The 22486-nt window shown below is 47.2% G+C and overlaps 1 protein-coding gene across 3 annotated transcripts in view; it reads left to right on the forward strand.

The window, feature by feature from the left end:
* The window catches only part of LOC126184928 (potassium voltage-gated channel subfamily H member 2-like), a 1246473-nt gene that overhangs the window by 67398 nt on the left and 1156589 nt on the right, over positions 1–22486 (forward strand). The gene's annotated exons all lie outside the window — the stretch shown is intronic.

The raw sequence follows: 22486 nt of genomic DNA on the forward strand, positions 1-22486 counted from the left end.
ACGGAATCATTCCAGATGTTGCCATTTGTGTTGTGGTGTTAATGGCAGCCTACGTATGGACGGCAATTGCCTAGTCCGACTGCTGCTAATCTCCAACCAATTGTGTGGGATGACAAAGAATATTGTTTGGAGTCCATTATTTGTTCTCGGGTGGGAGGCGCAGATGCGAAAGGGTTACGGTGTGCTTGGTGCCGATCCCCCTTGTGGTGGCCGGAGGAACTTTGACGACGAGTCGCATGTAGTGCAACACTGGGCAAGTGTCACATTCGAGCGTCCCACAAATTTGGATATTGCACGATTCAATTAGTGGGCTAAATGGATACCCAGAATTAGACACTTTTCAAACTGTCAGGTACTGATAACGCTGCCTCAGACGAGTATACGGTGTCACCGTGTCCTTCATAGTGATTACTCATCATCTGACGCCGTTCACGCCCCTTATGTACTCTGCCTTTCTTAGGCCATTACCCGTGAGTACAATCAGAAATTAGTTAGTACCCCACCCCCTGCTCTTTATTGCCACCCCGTCCCCCTCATTATCACCAACTTTAGCACCTAAAAAACTGTAGAATGAAAGATTGTTCTCGGAACACTTTTATTTTTAAAATGATTCAAGATGAACAATATTTAGTTAGTTAGTTTGTGTGTGTGTGTGTGTGTGTGTGTGTGTTACAATTAATGACGAGGAAATTCGTTGTGCGTCGTAAGTGCTATCTGCAACTCCTTCTCAGAAAAGAGAGCTATCAACAGTGAGGGTACACACTTGTTACAATGGTTCAAATGGCTCTGAGCACTATGGTACTTAACTTATAAGGTCATCAGTCCCCTAGAACTTAGAACTACTTAAACCTAACTAACCTAAGGACATCACACACATCCATGCCCGAGGCAGGATTCGAACCTGCGACCGTAGCGGTCGCGCGGTTCCAGACTGTAGCGCCTAGAACCTCTCGGCCACCCCGGCTGGCACACTTGTTACAAAAACATGCTTCCCCTGCATTAGTCCTCTCCATTTCGGCACTTGCTTAGCCTGCACACTGCAACCCCATTTAAAATCAAAACAAGTTCAGATGTGTGCACTGTACTTCCTGTTCGTAAATAACGTCATTGCTGCACTCCTTATTTCTAAACTGATAGAAATTGGACGACTTCAGGCTGTTAATGCTTTGCGTCTAACCACTAACAATAACAGTAATAAAACGTGTACAGGACTATAGTAGCCCTTATGTAGTTACTGCTGTGTCGTACTGTCAATTAATTCATTTATCTGTTTCGAAGCGAGTAATTAAGCAATTTCTAGAGTAGTGTAGGTGCTATCTGAAACTTGGAGACGACATTTTCTTGAGATATTTAGCATTTGCTACGTATATGCCTCACTTTCATCATCATCGCTGTACGGGACAAAGCACGACATATATGTGTAGTGGGTGAACTATGTGAGGAACCTGTAACATCCACCGCATTAATGCTACTGCTTGAGAAAAAGTAATCATTGATAATTTGTATAATCAATATTAGAGTATTGCAAAGTTGTGGTAATTGTAATGATCTTTTCAAAATAATTTAGTTTCGTGACTGAAACAGAATCGAATCGTTTAGTTTTTACCCACCAGGAAATTTCATTTTTCGCCTGAGGGGGTAATTACCGCCAGGTTGGGAACTGCTGCTCTACCAGACCTAGTAACAACACTAAATACGAATAGCATTAATACACTCCGGCGGCCGTTCTACCTGTCACAGAAAAATGCAACTCTGAATCATTTATAAGTATGTTTGATCATTTACACATCCTCCGGTGGTGTGAACGTGTACGCAATATATCTTATGGATGCTTCAGTTTTCTTTGTCAGGCAGTGTTCGTGGGGCTATGTTTGCTCTCCTGATACTTATGGGTAAGTGTTCAAATGGCTCTGAGTACTATGGGACTTTACATCTATGGTCATCAGTCCCCTAGAACTTAGAACTACTTATACCTAACTAACCTAAGGACAGCACACAACACTCAGTCATCACGATGGGTAAGTGTAAATCGTTATGCAGCTCCTGGCTGTCTCAATAAATGTGTAGTTTGTATTGTTCCAGTAAACCACGATTCATTAAAGAATCGAACTCTCATGCATAAAACAGCTTCAGACTTCTGATTACTTTACAAATGAATTAATGCGTTAAATATTTGACGTTAAGCATATAATCGAGAAACTCACTTTGGCACACTGGATGAATATAATCTGGATAATTTACGCACCATTTTAAGCAAAAGCAAGTTTTTCTCGCATCCTAGTGTTTATGACGTCATGTCGCCTGAATTATGTGTCATCCAGTGATATAATTTTGCAGGTTAATTTATTGATATACGCAGATAATACCTGCAAAGTGTGTTGCCAAAATCAAAATTTCATGCTGAAAGCCGGCCGGTGTGGCCGAGCGGTTCTAGGCGCTACAGTCTGGAACCGCGCGACCGCTACGGTAAAAGGTTCGAGTCCTGCCTGGGGCATGGATGTGTATGATGTCCTTAGATTAGTTAGGTTTAAGTAGTTCTAAGTTCTAGGGGACTGATGACCTCAGAAGTTAAGTCCCATAGTGCTCAGAGCCATCTGAACCATGCTGAAGTTTGCATGAACAGCGAAAATATAATAGGTGGTAGACCTCATTTTTTTCATCGTTTTGTGGGGGTGTCAGCGAAAAAAGTTTCTTAAAGGTCTGAAATGAAGTATTAAGTTCGTTGAAAGTCACTAAGTGCTCTCATTCTCAACAACGGACGAATAAAGCCACAGTATCTGCGCGCTGTCAGTTACGCTGCATCAAGACAAACACACAGTTAATAACTGTAATACTCGTCTTATTGTGTTAAACTTTTGACTTAATATTATACCTCTTCATGAGCAGATTATGATATATTTTTAAATTTTTAAAATCGGTCAATAATTACACTAAATATTGAAAATCGAATTTTTGCTGCCCCGGATGCTGTTATGTGGCAACCTGCAACAGGTAGTGAGTTCCAGCTTCCGGGATAGTCCCTTAGTGATATAAATTGTAACTTTGTGACAGGTACGTGTACAGGCAAAGGTTTTATCGAGCGACGACTACAGCGCTGGTACATTTTGTGCTAAGTGAGATGCAGAGAGTTATTCATACAGGGTACAGTTACTGAACTATATGAAAAAAAGAAAAAAAAACTTTATTCAACATGTAAACTTCACTACAGATATTCGGATTTAGGTTATGACGTGTTCGAAATGCCTGCCATCATTGGCGATGATGTGGCGCAGACGAATAGCGAAATTCTACATGACCGTCTGAAGTGTCGGAACATCGACGCTGTCGATCACCTCCTGAATGGCTGTTTTTCAGCTGAGCTATGGTTTTGGGGTTATTGCTGTACACCTCGTCTTTAACATAGCCCCACAAAAAGGAGTCGTGTGTGTTCATATCCGGAGAACATGGCGGCCAATCGAGGCCCATGCCAGTGGTGTCTGGGTACCCCGAGCTAGAATGCCTTTCTCAGAGTACTCTTCCAGGACATCAAACGCACTCCTGTTTCGATGGGGTCAAGCTCCGTCTCGCATGAACCGCATATTGTCGAAATCAGGGTCACTTTCGATAATGGGGCTGAAATCATCTTCCAAAACCTTCATGTACCGTTCGGTAGTCACCGTGCCATCAAGGAATATCGCACCAATTATTCCGTGACTGGTCATTGCACACCACACATTCGCCCATTGAGAGTGAAGAGACTTCTCGATCGCGGGATTCTCAGTCCCCAAATGCACCAATTTTGCGTATTGACGAACCCATCCAAATGAAAGTGGGCTTCTCACTAAACCAAACCATGCATGCGCATGCTAGGTTCCACCGTGCCCTGCGGCCAGCCGTGCAGTTTGAACGTCCTAACGCAAACCGTTCAGAAGCTATGGCGATTTTATTTCTTATAGTTCAAGAATTGTCACCCTGTATATTCACGGAAAAACTGGAATTCGGTCGCATATTGTACTATTCGTAGAGAGAATAAAATATACAAGGACAAGAGACGCATCAAGGCTATTCCATATTATGTGTGTTGAGAAGGCAACTCTGTATTTCACACACACACACACACACACACACACACACACACACAAATGAGCGATATATGACAAGGTGGGGTTGGTAAAGCATAGATCACGGGGTCGTTTTCCATCTCGAGAGTGGTAAGCGTATCCTTACTGTGTGTTTGCATAACTACTGCTATAGCCGCTGCAGCCATGCTGGAAGGTACTTCGGCTTTCTGTCTCGTTCCATCGCTGTATGGAGCGAGGACAAAATGACAGCGTATGTGTTTAGGTATGTGCAAATAATTCTTTCCTGTCTTATTCCTACGATCACTACGCGAGATATGGAGTATCCAGAAAGCCGCATGGAATGTGGAATTGACCACTAGATGTCACGAGAGGTGGACCTGCCCGTATAAAAGAAGGCGTAGAGGGTTGTTTTCTGAGTAGCGAAGCAGTAACAGGGAAACGGTTCTCACGGACGAACTCAGTGACTTCGACTGTGGACTACTCACTGGTTTGTCACCTGAGTTACAAATTCAAATCTAAAGCGTCACAAGTCGATTGTTAGTGATGAGATTGTGAAGTGGGAAAGCGAAGGAACAACCACAGCTAAATCAAGACCGGGCAGACGTCATGTACTGGCGGACAGCGACCGTCCAACATTGCGGGGGTGGTTGTAAGAACACTCATAACTCATACAGTCGCTCGTGACTCTGAAAGTGCTTCCAGCAGTCCAGCTAGCACACTGACTGTATTAAAAGTATGGGAGCAACGGTCGAGCAGCTCTTCCTAAGACACACACTTCTGTAGTCAGTGCTAAACGACGCTTGAAGTGGTGTAAAACGCTGCGCCAACGGGCAGTGAATGGCTGGAAAAGAGTGATGGAGACATGAACCACGCTGTAGGCTATGGCAATTCGTCGGAGGTGTTTGGGTTTGGCGAATGCTTGCGGAACGTTACCTACCAGCTTGTGTAGGGCCAACAGTGAAGTACGAAGGAGGTAGTGTTAGGGTGAGTGGGGTGTTTTTCGTGGTTAGGATGTTGCCCCCTTACGAGCTTAAGAAAACGCAAAATGAGAAAGGATATGAACAAATTTTATAGCATTGCGTACTGCGTACAGTAGAGGAATTTTTAGGGGACGATGGTTGTGTTTGTATGAACATGACAGTTCACCCTGTCATAAAGTAGCATCTGTGAGGCAGTGGTTTGTGTACAATAACATTCATGAAGAAGACTGGCGTGCCTATAGGCCCGACCTGAACCGAGTGGAACACCTTTGGGTTCTCTCAGACCCCAGCGTCCAACATCACTATTTGATTTGGTTTCGGCTCTTGAGGAAGACTGGGCTGCCATTCTTCCACAGACACTGAGACCCAGCAATGTTCAAGTCACCACAGGGGCAAATGGTGGACACCCTGCCTCCGCCCATATTAATGTCCACAAATAGGTGTCCAGATACTTTTGAACAAATGATATGTGATACAGGCAGATGAGTTACTGGACAGTCTGTCCGGAATACCGGTTTTCGAAATTCACCCAACAGGCTTGTACGAGAAAATCGCTGCCTTTCTCCTGACTTTTGCCATTTATGTTGTCTTGTTATCTGTTTTACACTTTCGTACGTATATTCCAACCTGTTTCGATATAATTAGCGCTTGTGTGGATCCCTTCGACGTCTATTGTGAATATACCGGGTGTCTCTCCTAGGAGTCGTCAGGCGCATTTTCTCTGCTGTTTCGTTTTTGCAATGCGCAGCTGGAATCAGCCCAAAAGAAGTACAGTTCATCACGTCTTTTATACGACGTCCAGTGTCGAATGAAAGAGTCGATTTGTTTCTCGTTACAAACAAATTGTTGAAACGGAATTTTACGTACTCATTCGACAGAGCGGTCCCACATTAGTCTAGTGTGGTATTTGTCTTACTAATATGGATTAACAGGAGCAGTGTAACAGGAAGAAAAACCAGTACTCCAGGAGCGACATAGCAACAGCATTGCTGCTTGGGGGTAGCAGTCAGCACTGGCCAAGGAGGTGCTGACGCTGCTGTAGTACTGGTTATTCGTCGTGTTTTACTGTCCCTGTTAATTATGTCCATAAAATAAATATCGCACTAATTTGAGTCAGCTCTATCGAATGAGCACGTAACAGACCGCATTAAAATTAATTTTGTTTGTAAAGGGAACAAACTGATTCTTTCCTATGACATCGAACGTCGCTTGAAAGACGTGGTGAACACTATTTGTTTGGGCTGATTCCAGTTATACATTGCAAAAACAAATTACAAGCGTCTGATGAAACAGCAGTGAAAATGCGCCCAAGGATTGTTAGGAGAGACAATCTGGATATACAGAATGAGATTTTCACTCTGCAGCGGAGTGTGCGCTGATATGAAACTTCCTGGCAGATTAAAACTGTGTGCCCGACCGAGACTCGATCTCGGGACCTTTTCCTTTCGCGGGCGAGTGCTCTACCATTTTTTTTTTTTAATGAACCGCTGCAGGAGCAGGACGACGGGTAGGGCAGGGGTCGACACCCGAAGCCTGGCCATCCCGCCGCCACGCCCAAGCAACGTGTTCGAGGTTGAGGATTGAAGGATCAGGAAGAGGATGTAGTGGGTTTGTCGATGTTGTTTTATTTATTTATTTCTTTAAATTTTAGAACATTTTTAATTTTTTTTTAAAATTTTCATTTTGTATTGTATTTATAGATTTATTTTTGTTTCATTACAAAGAAACATCCTACAACTGCCGTAGCCGAGCGTCCGAGTCGTCTTCTCGTCTGTTGGGAGGGTTTCCTCCCTATTCCGTCCGTAGAGGATCAATATGCTCCAGGATTCTTCTTCATTTTCAGCGTCTCATAACCGGAACGCCCCAGTGAGCAGGAGGATCGGCAAATAATGAACCTAAATAATTTGGGAAACGAGTTCTGTACTTCGGGTGGCGGCTGAAAGCTGCATGTGTCGTCATCAATAGGGACCAAAAGTCGAGTGTGCCTTTGGGAGCATCGCAAAATATGTAGTAAACGGCCATGCCTTTTAGCCAGTTAGCGGCGTTCGTTCTGGTTGATGGAAAGTATACGCCGTCTGGGCGCAATACCTCATCAGGGGAGATAGACTCCGGCAATCGCAGCAAGAGTAACGCCAGTATGCGCTGCGTCAGTAGCCAGCACTCGCTTGTCGCGGCACAAGTCATACGGTGTGCGTCCGAGTCAACGACTGAGCATGTCGGGCACAAGGGGTTGTCCGTCAGATGTATGGAATGTAGCCTCTGACGAGTGGAGAACTTCCCATTCACAACCACGTACCACAATGAACGCACCGTCGTAGGTAGAAAAGGCGTGTGTACCGCTCGCCACACCGTGTTCCAGGCAACTTCAGGATGTCTGTAGGCGACCGTATTTACAGGTTGCCGCTGTTGATAGAAGCGACGGCCGTGGTGGCCATGCGGTTCTAGGCGCTGTAGTCCGGAACCTCGCGACTGCTACGGTCGCAGGTTCGTTTCCTGCCTCGGGCATGGATGTGTGTGATGTCCTTAGATTAGTTAGGTTTCAGTAGTTCTAAGTTCTAGGAGACTGATGACCTCAGATGTTAAGTCCCATAGTGCTCAGAGCCATTTGAACCATTTGATAGAGGCGATAATAGTCTTTTGTGCTGGGCTTCCGTGTCGTCGGAAGCTCTGACCGTCAGTAGCTGAAGTCAATCAAGAACTCTCTGATGTGGGTGAGTGCCGGTGAAATGTGTCCTACAGAAACCGGGGGATGCAGAGTGTGTGGTGCCACCTCCGCTATCAGGGTGCCCGTCAGAGTGGCGTGGGCAGAGGTCCATGTGCGACGCATAGTGTTGAGATAAAGCGATCGCGCACGGTTATATACATGAATTAAACCGATACCGCCCGCCCGCTGCGGTAGTGTCAGGGTGGCGTATCGAACTTTAAAAACCAGACCGGTGCTTACGAATTGTCCATATGCTGCTGGAAATCTGTCTGCCATCGTAGCCGTCAAGGGAAGGATATGCGCAAAATAGTTCAGTTTTGAGACAAGATAAGTGTTGACATAACGTGTTCTGAGGAGCATATCCAAGCGACGCAGTTTGTTGTCCTGCTGCAGAGCACGTGTCTGGTGTAGGAGCCGGCGGTACGTAGCCGCCGCCGTGCGGCGGACATTGCTATAGAATTGCACTCCTAAACACTTGAGTACGGGCACATTGTCAAAGGGCACCGCCGTTGTGTGGGAAAGCCCCCCTCCGACATCCATGTATTTTGTCTTCTTCACGTTGATGACTCTCCCAGCGACCGCCCCGTACTGGCGTAGCCACTGTAGCGCCATATGCATTTCATCCTCTGATCTGGCCAGGAACACCTCGTCATCGGCGAATGCACCACAACGAAAGGTCACGTCCCGCAAGGAGATACCAGTTAATCGCTGTCTTAGACCATGTAAAGCTGGATCAAGCGCTGCAGCAAATAATATACCCGACAGGGGGCACCCTTGTCGCACTGACCGTCCAACAACAATGTGACCAGACTGACCGTTGATCATCATGCGGGAGCGCGCTCCGTGGACCAGTCGAAGGACCACCTGTGCAGACTCCGGAGAGAGGCCCATGTGTTGCAAAACTGCGCGTAAGAAGCCGTGGTCGACTCGGTCGAATGCGTGGTCAAAATCTACGGCGACAAGGGCGCCTCCAATTTTGCAGGTCGCCGTCAAAGCAATTACGTCGCGGTATGCTCCTAACGCCGTATGAATGTTGCTGACACCACCTAAACATGTCTGATCGGTGTGGATGGCTTTCCCGATAGCGGTGTGGAGACGCGCGCGGAGGATTCGGGCGGAGATCTTGTAGTCGTTGTTGAGGAGTGTGAGTGGGCGAAAGTCCTGCCACCTACAACCATCATTCGGTTTCGCTACTGGGATCAAGATTCCTCCTGTGAATTCTGTGGGGACAGTGAGATCAGGTCTGATCACGTCTTGAAATATTTAGAGCCATTTGTCACCCATAAGGTCGTAAAAACTGCGGTAGAATTCCAGGGGTAAAACGTCCGGTCCAGGCGACTTGTTCGGTGCTCCATGTGCCAAGGACGATGTCAGCTCGTCGGGTGTAATGGGCAACAGCAGACTATCATCGGGTGCCACGTCCGGAGGGGCGGGAAAATCGTGCAACAGCTCGTCATAATCACGTACATTTCGCGCATCTTCCATGTACAATGTCCCATAGTGTCTGGCAAACGTGTGCGCGATGTCCGTTTGTGTCACTGCGCGGCCGCCCTCCTCCGTGTTTACCGCCGTAATGAGCTGACGTTTGCGGTGGCGCCTCTCGCGCACAATGTGATAGATTGACGCCGTTTCGTTGGGGATACAGTCTTGCACTCGCACACGGATGCGAACACCTTCTAGCTGCCCTGTCCTGATGCGGAGTAGACGAGCTTTGATGCGTTGTACGGACATCTGACGTTGGGGAGACGGCTGTTGCGTCGCCGGCTCACGTAACGCTGTGTAGTAAAATTCTGATGTTGCCCTTTGCCAGTTCGATCTGTCACGCCCGTAGGCCATCAAGGTCTTTCGGAGTGCAGGTTTGACACATCCCAACCACCACAGCAACGTGGAAGCATACATGGGCAGGCGCCCGATACATCGACGCCACGTGTCAGTGACTGCTCGCCGACACGCTTCCTCGCGAAGGAGGGAGACGTTCAGCGTCCACGGGCCCTTGCTGCGTCTTGTGAGTTGTCGGGGTAAGGTGACAGTGCAGGAGTACGCGAGATGGTCCGTGAAGGCCGTCGGCCAGAGTTCTGCATCACGGGTTGCTGTGCGGAGGCCACGCTAGACGTATATCCGGTCCAGACGACTGGCAGAATGGCTGGTGAAGTGCGTATACCGCCTCTGGGTCCCATGATGTAAGAGCCATGTGTCGTGGAGCGCGAGGTCACGTATCAATGCTTGTAGAACCGGGCATGGGACGTAATGCGGTATCTGGTCCTCGGGCCGCAGAACACTGTTAAAATCGCCGCCCACTATGTAATGGTCCATATTTCCTTGCAAAAGTGGGGCTACCTCCTCCGAATAGAAGACATGCCTGTCACCACGGTGCGAATTACCGGAGGGAGCGTAGACGTTAATGAGGCGGACTGCGCCAAGTGTGAGTGCGATGCCTCGCCCGTTCGGCAAGTACGTCACGTCCGTCGCGTCTATGGCATCTCGGAGAAGGATGGCCGTTCCTCCTGCGCCATCACCTAAGGGTAGGCTGTATGTGGTGTAGCCATATAGGTCTAAACGCAGCTCGGGACGGACCTCCTGGAGAAGGGCAATGTCCAAGTCTGCCGCTCTGATCATGTCGTGTAACATGCGGGTCTTGACAGTGGAGTGGACACCATTTACATTGACTGTTCCCACACGGTATGACTGAGACATATCAAGTGGCGGAGGCAGTGTGCCGGTGCAAGCCCACAGTGATCTCACACACCACACAGCCATCCATCTGCATGCTGTGCTTTACTGTGCCGTATGAGTCCCTGACTGGCAGAGCCCTCCGGGCTCAATGTCAGCCATGGGCTCTGGTGGAGATATCGATGTTTGCTGTGAATCATCTGCCTCCATATCGTCTGCCTAATTACCAAGAGACGATTGTGATGTCATTGGTAGCTGGTCGCTTTCACAGGAGCCCACATTTTGGGAGTCGACGCAATGCGTCTCGTTTTCTGGGCCACCAAATTTAGGAAAGTGTTCCTTGTCTTCAGGCACCTTCTGGTGAATGATGCCACTGGAGTCCGTTGCAATTGTGGACGAGTGAACGAAGTCGATGTCTTCCGCCGGCTTCACATCCCTGTCCTGTTCTTCAACTGACAATCGCTTCTTCTTGTGTCGCTTGGGTGATTTTTGCTTTCGGGTCCGAGATTCGACATCCACTGGAGGGCGGGGCTCGACACAGTCTCGGTCGCTAGGACTCCCTGTGTCCGATCCCGACAGTGACGGTGGCTGGGTGCCCACGACGCTGCGGTGGGCAGAGGCTGTAGGAACCTTTGCACCGTTGAGCTGCGGCGTCGTCGACGGCGCTGACTCTCCAACGGAGCTGGCAGCGGCTTGAGGAGGTAGCAGGTTTTGATCATACATCACATCATGTCGTGCCGCTTCCACATATGTTAGCGGGAGAGAGGTCATTGTGGATCGTTGGGGAAGTTCATTGCGGGGCACCTGAACGAGGCGGCGCTGCAGACACTCAGTTCTAACGTGGCCCTCCTGGCCGCAGCCCGAGCAGATCCTCGGTTGTCCATCATATATAACAATTGCGCGGCAGCCACCAACGAAAATATATGATGGAACGTGCTTCTTAAGTTCTATGCGCACTTGTCGTACCCCGTTAAGGACAGGGTACGTTTCGAATGTATTCCATTTCTCCTCTGTGTGGCTCAGAACTGTGCCGTATGGCCGCAGCGCATCAACGACTAGGTTGGCAGGAACTTCGAACGGTAGTTCAAAGATGCGCACGGTACGCACCCCCAGACCAGCATGGTCAACTCCTACCACGCTCACATTACCGTCTGCGTGACAGAAGCGAAAACCGTTTGCAGATCGTTGGAGTAATATGTTGCAGGCCGCTTCGTCAATCAGTTTGAGGCACACTGTGCTGGTTACAATAGACAGATGAATGCCTATCAGTTCTTGTGGTTCTATGTGCATGATGTCTCGTAGAAACCGTTCAATTTCATGGGCCTTCGGTCTCGTGTAAGATGCGTTGAACGTTAGTTTGATTGTAGCTTTTCGATATGAGAACGCCATGGCGGGTCGGTACAGGTACTACAAGGCAATACAACGACACGACCGCGCGCTAGCGGGTAAACAACAACACCTGCGGAGCACTGCCCGGCGCGCCGAGCCCGCACAGTATCACGGCTGAAAGCCGACTGCCCATCCGATACCCCTGGGATAACAAGGCTGCCCAGCAGTGTTAGTGACGTCACACTAAGCGGCCCATAGCCGGCGCAGCAGTCCACGGTCACCTCCGTACAGACGCGCATGATACTCTCGATCTTCTGTCCGACATACAGAAAGGAGCGAACTATAATTCGAACCAAAGACCAAATTATATATATTCTTATAAACAGCATAAAGATTCATAACGAAATACCGATTACATATACGGGCAGGAATAAGTTTAATCGATTGAGGAACTTTGCCACTATTTTTTTATTGTCAGAACACTATTTAGCTTTAAAACTCGCATACAGGTGGTGACAAATGCCAACTGACAGCAGGACTTAACATTTTCAAGCTATTACACTGAAAGTAAATTATCTTAAACACTGTCATACATAGCAAAACCCTCACAACTTTCGTTTACAATAAGGTAACAAGAGTTCGCTTTATCTCATAAAACACATGACTATTGTGAATTTACTCATATGTTCATGGTGACAGCTCTTTTCAAGTTTTTTTACAAGTGTGTCCCCAGTAATAAAGAATGGAAACAAGAGATAGATATCAAATATTCTCCTTTTAACATAGACATCACTGAACACAAGATTCTGTCTTGCACTGTGATACTAAGGGACTGCTCTTTCCTTTAAGAAAAGCCTGACAGTTTGAAGTTCACTCTGATATTGAAGGTACACTTCTTGAAACAATATTAAAAATGTTATGAAAGGTAAGGAAATGAAAAACAACCAAGTGCATTACATGTAAGAATGTGAGCAAAAGGCTGAGGCTCTCTTTATTACCATTTTCAATCTCTCTACAGCTTATTTCCTTTTCCACGTAGAAATCACCAACTGCAAGTCTCATTATTGCTGTCTGTTACTAACAAAGTGCTTTTCTATTTAGAAAACCTGACAATTTGTTGTTCATTCTGGTACTGAAGATAAACACTTTTCAGAGGAGTTCTAGAACCTATTCCTGCCCGTATATGTAATCGGTATTTCGTTATGAACCTTTATGCTGTTTACAAGAATATATATAATTTGGTCGTTGGTTCGAATTATAGTTCGCTCCTTTCTGTATGACGGACAGAAGATCGTTAGCATCAGGCGCGTCTGTACGGAGGTGTCCGTGGACTGCTGCGTCGTCTATGGGCCGCTTAGTGTGACGTCACTAACACTGCTGGGCGGCCTTGTTATCCCGGGGGTGTCGGCCCACCTGAGCTACCGAAGCGCGACTCACTCCCTGTACTCACAGCTTTACTTCTGCCAGTATCTGGTCTCCTACCTTCCAAAACTTTACAGAAACTCTTCTGCGAACCTTGCAGAACTAGCACTCCTGAAAGAAAGGATACTGCGGAGACATGGCTTAGCCACAGCCTGGGGGATGTTTCCAGAAAGAGATTTTCATTCTGCAGCGGAGTGTGCGCTGATATGAAACTTCCTGGCAGCCCCCAGGCTGTGGCTAAGCCATGTCTCCGCAGTATCCTTTCTTTCAGGAGTGCTATTCGCAGAAGAGCTTCTGTAAAGTTTGGAAGGTAGGAGACGAGATACTGGCAGAAGTAAAGCTGTTGAGTACCGGGTGTGAGTCGTGCTTCAGTAGTTCAGATTGGTAGAGCCCTTGCCCGCGAAAGGCAAAGGTCCCGAGTTCGAGTCTCGGTCGGGCACACAGTTTTAATCTGCCAGGAAGTTTCAATCTGGATATAGGTTGTCCGTCAGGCGCAGTTTCTCTGATGTTTCGGGAGACGTATGCCATTATCTTGCCTGGCCTGTCGGTTTACCTATCATATCGCGTACCGCGTGACCATTAATATGCGCCGGGAAAGAGAGGAAAAAGGCAAAGAAAATCTGAACGATTCGTCACGGTGTTGTTTACTCAGAGCGAGAGCGTCACAGAAATGCTTAGCTGTACTGCCGGAAAAAAAATGCAACACCGTCAAGGACTGAGTACAGTGTCAACGGTGGTCTGTAGACAGTTCCACATCTGTAGACCAGGTTCTGGACGTCCGCGTACTACACACGCACGTCAAGATCGACGCATTGTGCTTACTGAGGGTTTGTAGTAATCGTTTGCCACGGTCGTCGGCGGTCAGATGGCGCTCAAGAGGCCTGTCTATGCACCTTCTGTTTTGACTTCGCAGGCAGTAACTGTGCCGCTTTTAGAGGTGAACAGCGTTTGAAACATTCTATCTAGCCTATAATCGTGCCCCACCGACGAGTACGCCTCCTACTGAACAGCTTCAGCCACTTGAACGGAGTCGCACTGTGTGCCTGCGGGAAGCTGGATGGATGTATTAACGGATTGCTGCACATGTTGGACACAGTGTATCGGTGGTGTGTCGCTGCTGTGTCAGCAGTGGTCTTTGCTCATTTCCACGCCTGTAGAACAGGTTCTGGTCGTCCGCATAGTACACACAGACGTCAAGATCGACGCATTGTGCTACCGAACACCATCCAGGGACAAAATCTGTGCACGTGTTGCATCTGCTGTGTCATCAGGGACCTATGGGAACCGTCTGTTTGCAGAAGGACTAAGCTCACGTCTGCCTCTGTCCGACTACCACTGAAACCACGACACCGTCAAGCATGACTACTCTGACACTGGAGAGTTTGTTTTTGTTTTGTTTTAGGGCGCAAAAACATCTAGGGTCATACGTGCCCAGATACAAGAGAGTGGACTGGCTGCCTGTTGTCTTCAGCGATGAGGGAAGCTACTGTGTGTATGAGTGTGATGGATGTACCCGTGCATGACGCAGATCCAGAGTGCCTATTCCAGAGTGAATGCGCCCATGAACACGGGTGCCAGGCTTCATGATGTGGAGCGCCATTAGCTACAACACGCAGTCACATTTGGTGTTTCGCACAGGCTTTTGCCATTTCTTCGACAAGGTGACCTTATTTTTCAGTTGGATAATGCACGTCCACATACAGCTGCTGCGACGCAACGTGGCCTTAGTGGTGTGCAACAGCTGCCCATGCCAGCAACATTCCCAGATATTTTGCCAATAGCACACGATGAAGCGGGAACTTATTCGTTCTCCAAGGCCTGCAAGAACCACTGGCAAATTGCATCAAAAGGCGCAAGATGCTTGAGACAATCTATCGCAGGAGGCCATTCGGCACCTCAATGATTGTTTGCACCCAAGAATACACGCCTTCATTGCCACCAGAGAGGGGTACACTGTGTATCGGTGCGACTGCTCGGGCACCCTGTGCTGCAAGAAGTGTGTTTCATTTGGTCTGAATTTGTTATCATAATTTGTTATCATATACTCCTTCAGCGATGAACTACCTGTCACATTACGAGTCAATAAAATGACCTTGTTCGTGAGGGTGTTGCCGGCCGCGGTGGTCTAGCGGTTCTGGCGCTGCAGTCCGGAACCGCGGAACTGCTACGGTCGCAGGTTCGAATCCTGCCTCGGGCATGGGTGTGTGTGATGTCCTTAGGTTAGTTAGGTTTAAGTAGTTCTAAGTTCTAGGGGACTTATGACCTAAGATGTTGAGTCCCATAGTGCTCAGAGCCATTTGAACCATCTTGAGGGAGTTGCGTTCTCTTGCGGCAGTGTGCAGATTGGTTATAATTAAACTTCCGCTACTTGAGAAGCCCCCATGAAAAACGAATGGTAGTGGAGCAATGAAACTTTGTGGAAACATTTGTAGCTGGCCGCTGTGGCCGAGCGGTTCTAGGCGCTTCAGTCCGGAACCGCCCTGGTGCTACGGTCGCAGATTCGACTCCTGCCTCGGGCATGGACGTGTCTGATGTCCTTAGGTTAGTTAGGTTTAAGTAGTTCTAGGTCTAGGGGACTGATGACCTCAGATGTTAAGTCCCATAGTGCTTAGAGCCAAACATTTGTGAGGACATCTGGAAGAGAAATAACAAACAAACGATTGAAAGAAAGCCATTTTAATTTTCACATGAGAGGGTAACACCTGTTAAATGCATACCACGTTTACGTTCCATATGACAAACGTTGCTCGACGTGACGACCATCTGCATCCACAACAGCCTGGAAATTAAACGGAAACCATTTCACAGTTGTTCATAGCACGTTTCGAAAGGTGGACCAGGAATGTTCAGCTATAGTGACACAGCTCGTGACAACCACGGAAAACGTAATATGGGGTTTCCCCTGAAGTACATACTCAAACGGGTGAATTATTTTTAAAATTTTAAAAACACAGTTACGATTGTTTCATGTTTTGGTTATACAAGTCACAAAAGAACAAAAGGTTATCAGAGTATGCCGTCTGTGTTCACACTAGTTCTGCAATGCATGTATTGGAGTATTTTGTCTCACCTGTATGTTTTCCTTAATGTCCTACGGAATAAGAACGACACGTACGAATTTTGGTTACTCTTATACTCCGGCAGATTAAATCCGGTGTTGCATCCCTACGTGCCTGAAATAGCATCATCTCACTGCAGTCGAGTGTATTTTTCACATTAGAAGGCAGCCATTATATCTAGAAATAAATGTGTCTTCAACACCGCTAGCATTTACTTGGTGGTTAGTTGTAATGTTTGGTAGTGATAGGTATAAATGCCTTCGTTAAAGTATTCTGTATGGATGAAGGATTCACTTTGTGTTTTCTCCTCGGACCGTACTTTCACCTGTTTGTCCTGCCTTCCATATCGTGGCAAACTGAAATTCTAAAGAATGTTGTATTTTCTACGGTTAGAATTCTACTGAGTTGGATCTGAAACACCAGAAGTTCCGGAAAGCAACAACGTCCGCGAGGGTGGCAGCTTGCAGTCTCCAGGCGACGCCGGCGAGATGGCCAGTTTGCGCCAGCCACATGCACAGAAAGCGGCTCGCTAGCGTCGCCATCCAGAGAAACCTTTGTATTCCTCAGGCACCAGTAATCATACGTCCGCGGAAGGGAGGGTCTGTACGGCTCCAGATTACGATGTATCCACACTCGGCCAGTTTTATCGATATCAGCGCTAGTTACAGTTTCACAAAAATATTACATCAGAATTAACATAACAGTAGTACAGATTTTGAATGGACAGTTCTGTGATTTCAGCTAACCATATTGTGGGGTAGGAGAAATCTGTTAGGGAAGAGTTCTGAGAGTAAGTAATTGAATTAATTGTCGTATCTGTTACGACTTCCCGTCGGCCGGAGCGGCCGAGTGATTCTAGGCGTTGCAGTCTGGAACCGTGCGACCGCTACGGTCGCAAGTTCGAATCCTGCCTCGGGCATGGATGTGTGTGATGTCCTTAGGTTAGTTAGGTTTAAGTAGTTCTAAGTTCTAGGGGACTGATGACGTCAGCAGTGCTCAGAGCTATTTTTTTTTTTTTTGTTACGACTTCCCTGTCAGCAGATAAAAGATGTCTTACCTGCAGATATTCTGTCCTCTGACTGTGGCAGCATCGGAGGTCGAAGCTACAGCAGCTCATTTCACCAGAAGAAGGTATATAGTAAGGGACAATGGGAAAGCCAAAAACATGCAACGGACATGGGACGACATCAGTACATTTATGGATTACTCGTCAGATAGAAGAATTAAAAGTTACAGGAGAGTAATCATTGAACAAGAAATAAATGTTCGTCCAGCCCCTAGAGAATGATAACCAGTGAAACATGGGAAAACATTTTAAGAAACAGGCAGGAGATATTACTCTTGACCAAGAGATTCGTCCGCCCCAGTAGCTGAGTGGTCAGCGTGACGGATTGCCGTCCTCCGGGCCCGGGTTCGATTCCCGGCTGGGTCGGAGATTTTCTCCGCTCAGGGACTGGGTGTTGTGTTGTGTTCATCATCCTTTCATCCCCATCCGGCGTGCAGGTCGCCCAATGTGGCGCCGACTGTAATAAGACCTGCGCCAAGGCGGCCGGACCTGCCCCGCGAGGGGCCTCCCGGCCAATGACGCCAAACGCTCATCATCATCATCACCAAGAGATTCGATTAGAAAGGGCGGTAAGCGTGACAACTGTTTTCCCATCAGCATCGATGAGTGATATGCTGACAGCTTGCATGCAGCGGTCGAGGTAGGAGTGTGTGACCCGTGAATTTCTACCGATGTGATTCCAAGGTAATGGAAGCCAGTCCATGTCGCGACTTGCCATCTGACTGTCAGTTTCGTCTGAAATCTGCAACCAATAAGGCACAGAGAGCCGTCCCCCAGGGTTTTATTGCCTCGAAGGAGACAAAGTGAAGTGCCTGTCCACGAAACAGTAAATTCTATAGACAGCCTTACCTGGAGTGCAGTGCTGACCGTTCCTTGCGCTGTTTGGCCGGAGGTGGCATGGATGACTCCCGGGTGCTTAGGTTGGTCATTGTGTGGTGACTCCAATGAAATCAAAAGCCTCTGTCCACATTGGCATATCTGCGCCTCCAATTCGAATGCTACGACTCCATCTTTTGACTTTCTTAAACGATTTATTCAGCTGATGTTAAAATTAATTCACCACTTATCATCTGGTAGTTCTGTAACGACGCACCACATCGGCAGGTCCATAAAACCAAGAAAAATTAATGTTTTAAAGAAATTTGCATATTAAGTTTTCCGATTAGTTAAACATTTACACAATCGGCCCGTGAATGCGGTTATTGCATTTTTAATTTTGCTCCTGAATGAATCCGTGATTGGAAATATTATCAACCAAGAAGTTAAGTACTCTCCGTTTATAAGAAACTGGATGACACAGTCGCTGTTGTCATACATCATGGAAAAGTCTCACGTTTATAGTATCCATTACCAATATAATTTTCGAATGCAGTAGAGCGGAGATCAGGTGGTGGTGGTAAATTCCTATGGAACTAAACTGCTGAGATATGCACGTATGATTAAGATGGCAGTCACATCATGCAGGGGTCACATTTCGTGATCCAGTATCCATTGATTGCTGCGTGTCACACTCTGGTTTCGCGGACGCAGCACAGTCGTACCTATCTGAAAGAAACCAGTCTGGCATCGTCCAGATAGCACAGTATTTCGACAAGCTGAGACGTTGCCATCCTTACTGGTGTTGATACAGCGACGAGTGACGGAGCTCGTGCTCCTCCTCCACCTCGCCAACGCAGCCAAGCCCGGCCATTGAGGACCCGCGAGCGACAGTAAGAGGGTCCTTGTCGATGGTGTCAATATAGGGATCGTAGCCACGATGACTACTAAAGTTAATAAGCCCCTCAAGCAACCTCCAAGGAAGAGATATTAATCACGCTGTGGAGAGGTATGTATGGAGTAAGTGTAGTAAAGACGGAAAAGACCCATCGTGATTCTGATAACAAAATTCAAAACATCCTGATATAACAGAAATTTTTGCACTAACAGTTCGATGAAGAATGCGGGAATCTCGATATGCATAAGTTAATGTAAATTCCTGCGCCCATATAGAGATCGATGCGCTAAACAGAACAACTGCCGCTATCATAAATTAGCGAAAGACCTTGTCGAAAATCCTACAAAATTCTGGCACTACGTAAAATCACGAAGCGTTTCGAAAGCTTGTGTTCAGCCACTCGTAGACCAATCTGGTGTGGGAGTAGATGAAACAAAAAGGAAAACTGAAGTTTTAAATTTCGCATTTAAAACATCGTTCACGCACGAGGATCGTACGGACATAAGATAGATTGACCGCCGCCAAATTTCCCATATGGACCACGTAGAAATAGGTATCCCTGGCGCTGAAAAGAAGCTGAAAGAGTTGTAAACAAGTAAGTCATCAGGTCCATATGGACTCCCAATTCGGGTTTACAGAGAATACTCCTCGGCACTGGCCCGTTACTTAGCTTGCATCTTCTCTCGCCCAGCGGAGAGTCCCAAGCGAATGGCGAAAAGGGCAGGAAACTCCCGTGTATAAAAAGGGTAATAGAACGGTTCCGCAAAATTACGACCAAGATCTTTGAAGTCAAGTTGAAGCAAAATTCATCAACATGTTCTAAGTTCGAACATAATAAATTTCCTTGAGAGAGAAATGCTTCTATCCACAAATTAGCGTGGATTTAGAAGGCATCGCCCGTCCAAAACTCAAATTACCCTGTTCCCACACGATATTCTGCGAACCATGGTTGATCGGACAGCAGGTAGATTCCATATTCGTAGATTTCGGGAAAGCGTTTGACACGATCCCCCACTGCAGACTGTTGACGTAGGCCCGAGTATGTGGGTTACGTACCTACGTATGTGAATGGCTCGATGACTCTTTTAAGTAACAGAACGAAGTGCGTTGTCCTGGACGACGAATGTTCATCGGAGAAAAAGATGTAGTCAAGAAAACCCCGGGAAGTGTGACGGAACTGCTTTTGTTTTCTGTGTACATAAACTATCAGACGGATGGAGTGAGTAGCAATCTGGACTGATCGTTCATAACCTTATAGTACACGAGGCAGTGTCGCCTTTAAGGAACTTTAGGATGACTTAGACGGAATTTCTATTTGGTGTGATGAATGGCAGCTTCTTCTCAATCTAGAAAATGTGGAGGAATATGGATGTGTAACAAACATAACCCCATAATGTTCGAATACGATATTAGTAGTGCCCTTCTCGACTAAATATCCAAGCGTAATGTTGCAAAGTGATAAGAAATGGAAAGAGCTCGCAAGGAAGGTAGTAGCGAAGACGAATGGTCGACTTCGACTTATTGGGGAATTCTAGAAAATTGTAGTTCATATACACTGAAGCGCCAAATAAACTGGTACAGGCGAGCGTATTCAAATCCAGAGATATGTAAACAGGCAGAATACGGCGCTGCGGTCGGAAACGCCCATATCAGACAACAAATGTCTGGCGCACTTGTTAGATCGGTTACTGTTGCTACAACGACAGCTTATCAAGAGTTAAGTGAGTTTGAACCTGGTGTTATAGTCGGCGCACGAGCGATGGGACACAGCATCTCCGAGGTAGCGATGAAGAGGGGGTTTTTCGGTACGACCATTTCACGAGTGTACCGTGAATATAAGGAATCCGTTAAATCATCAAATCTCCGACATCGCTGCGGCCGGAAAAAGATCCTACAAGAACGAGACTAACGACGACTGAAGAGAATCGTTCAACGTGACAGAAGTGCATCCCTTCAGCAAATTGCTGCAGATTTGAATTATGGACCATCAACAAGTATCAGCGTGCGAACCATTCAACGAAACATCATCGATATGGGCTGTGGGAGACAAAGGCCCACTCGTGTAGCCTTGATACAAAGCTTTACGCCTCGCCTGGGCCCGTCAATACCGGCATTGAACTGTTGATGACTGGAAACATATTGCCTGGTCGTACGAGTGTCGTTCCAAACTGTATCGAGCGGATGGACGTGTACGGGTATGGAGACAGCCTCATGAATCCGCGGACCCTGCATGTCAGGAGGGGACTGTTCCAATTGGTGAAGGCCCTGGTTCTAATGGTTCAAATGGCTCTGAGCACTATGGGACTTAACATCTATGGTCATCAGTCCCCTAGAATTTAGAACTACTTAAACCTAACTAACCTAAGGACAGCACACAACACCCAGTCATCACGAGGCAGAGAAAATCCCTGACCCCGCCGGGAATCGAACCCGGGAACCCGGGCGTGGGAAGCGAGAACGCTACCGCACGACCACGAGCTGCGGACGAAGGCCCTGGTGTGAGGCGTGTGCAATTGGAGTGATATGGGACCCCTGAAACGTCTAGATACGGCTCTGACATATGACACGTACGTAAGTATCCTTTCTGATCATCTACATCCATTCATGTCCATTGTGCATTCCGACGGACTTGGGCAATTCCAGCAGGACAATGCGACACCCCACACTTCCAGAACTGCTACAGAGTGGCTCCAGGAACACTCTTCTGAGTTTAAACACTTCCGCTGTTCACCAAACTCCCCAGACATGAACATTATTGAGCATATCTGAAATGCCTTGCAATGTGCTGTTCAGAAGAGATCTCCACCCCGTAGACTCTTACGGATTTATGGACAGCCCTGCAGGATTCATGGTGTCAGTTCCCTCCAGCAGACATTAGTCGAGTCCATGCCGCGTCGTGTTGCGGCACTTCTGCACGCTGGCGAGGCCCCTACACGATATTAAGCAGGTGTACCAATTTCTTTGGCTTTTCAGTGTACAAAGGAAAAGGAGTACAGAACACTTGTGCGACCCATTCTTGAGTACTTATCGAGTGTTTGGGATCCCCACCTGGTCGGATTACAGGAAGACATCGAAGCAGTTCAGAGACGTACTTACGAGATCTCTTACCGGTAAGTTCGATCAACAATTTTACAGGAATATTTTGCGAACTCAAATGGGAATTCCTGGAGGGTAGAAGAATTTCCACTGTGAAATTTCAGAGAAGCGGAATTTGCGACAGACTGCAGAACGATCCTACTATTACCAACATTCTGAATGGATGCAGGTGATCAGACAGGATGCTTAACGTACGTGTCGCCCGACAGAATCGTATCTAGACGTATCAGGGGTCCCATGTCACTCAAACTGCACACGTCCCACACCATTACAGAGCCTCCACTAGCTTGAATCACTGCTGACATGCAGGGTCCATGGAATCATGAGATTGTCTCCATACCCGGTACACGTTCATCCGCTCGATACAATTTGAAACGAGACTCGT

The sequence above is a fragment of the Schistocerca cancellata genome, chromosome 4 (genome assembly GCF_023864275.1).
Source record: "Schistocerca cancellata isolate TAMUIC-IGC-003103 chromosome 4, iqSchCanc2.1, whole genome shotgun sequence".
NCBI classification, from domain to species: Eukaryota; Metazoa; Arthropoda; class Insecta; order Orthoptera; family Acrididae; genus Schistocerca; species Schistocerca cancellata.